A 1,661-nucleotide genomic window follows, 5' to 3' on the forward strand; every position below is an offset into this window, starting at 1 on the left:
ACTCCTCTTGAGATGCTACCAAGGACTTGATCCACTTTCATGTCACTTGCCCTTGTAGCGGCCTTGATCTTCCGAACGGTTCCTTCATGATCAATGAATTCATCTCTTGCTAGTACTTGATCATGAGGGACCACTTGAGCTTGATCATGAGTTGAGGATGTTTCTTGATCGTCATCATGATCTTGCTCCATGGAATGAGGATCTTCTTCTTGTTCTTCGGATTGAGACTCATCTTGAGTAGAGGATGGTTCTTGAGTTGCACTTGATGGTTCGGCTTGAGTTGAGCTAGGCTCCACTTGTGGCGTGCTTGAGACATCTACTCCATCATCTTGATCATCATTATGAACTTCCATGGGCCGGATGTGTCCAATGCCCATATGCTTGATGGCACTAGATGGATCATCATTATTACCTGCAACACATGGAACAACTTGCTCCACTTGGGAGCCATTATCCTCCAAGAACACCACGTCACAAGATACTTCAATAGTCCCGGAGGACCGGTTGTAGTATCTATAGGCGTGAGAGTTCTCCGCATATCCAACAAATATACCCTCTATGGTTCTAGTTTCAAATTTACCGAGCTTTCCTTTGTTGTTCTTAACAAGGCATTTGCATCCAAAGACACGAATATACATGACATTAGGCTTGTTACCGGTAAGGACCTCGTATGGGGTTTTGTTGTGGAGGGGACGGAGAAAGAGCCGATTGGAGTAGTGGACGGCCGTAGAGATGGCTTCTCCCCAAAAGTTGTGGGGTGAGTTGAATTCACTCAACATGGTTCTTGCCATCTCAATGATAGTCCGGTTCTTCCTTTCAACAACACCGTTTTGTTGAGGGGTGTATGGCGCCGAAAACTCATGCTTGATGCCCTCATCATCCACAAACTCTTGCATAGTGTAGTTCTTGAACTCGGTGCCATTGTCGGTCCTAATTGCCTTGATCTCGGATTCATACATACGTTGAGCTTTCTTGGCGAAGGTGATGAACTCTCTATGGGTCTCGTCCTTAGACTTAAGGAGAAAGACCCAAGAGTATCTTGAGTAATCATCAACAATGACAAGTCCATACTTGCTTCCACCAAGAGTATCATAGTGTGATGGCCCAAAGAGGTCCAAATGAAGGAGCTCCAAAGGCCTAGATGTGGTAACAATACTCTTGATGGGATGCTTCTTCTTGAGTTGCTTTCCGGCTACACATGCACTACAAACACGATCTTTCTCAAAAGAAACACCGGTTAGTCCCACAATATGCTCACCCTTTAGGAGTTGTTTAAGATTCCTCATGTTAACATGACCAAGGCGGCGATGCCACAACCATCCTTCGTCATGCTTGGCTGCCATTAGACATGTGGAGAAGGAGGGGCTCTCTTTCGAGAGGTCAACCACATAAAGGTTGTTCTCCACATATCCAACAAGGACAAATTTGAGATTGTCACTCCTAAAGACTTGCACATAATATTTAGTGAAATATGAATTGTACCCGGCATCGGCAAGATGATATATAGAGAGTAAGTTATAGCCAAGGTGTTCAACAAGCATAACCGTCTCAAGGCACAAGTCCTTAGAGATTGCTACCTTGCCATACCCAAGTACCTTTCCCTTTGAGTTGTCACCAAAGGTAATGCTTGACTTCTTGTTGATATCTTCAATGAATTGATC

This window comes from Lolium perenne, chromosome 6, assembly GCF_019359855.2.
Source record: "Lolium perenne isolate Kyuss_39 chromosome 6, Kyuss_2.0, whole genome shotgun sequence".
In the NCBI taxonomy this organism is placed as follows: domain Eukaryota; kingdom Viridiplantae; phylum Streptophyta; class Magnoliopsida; order Poales; family Poaceae; genus Lolium; species Lolium perenne.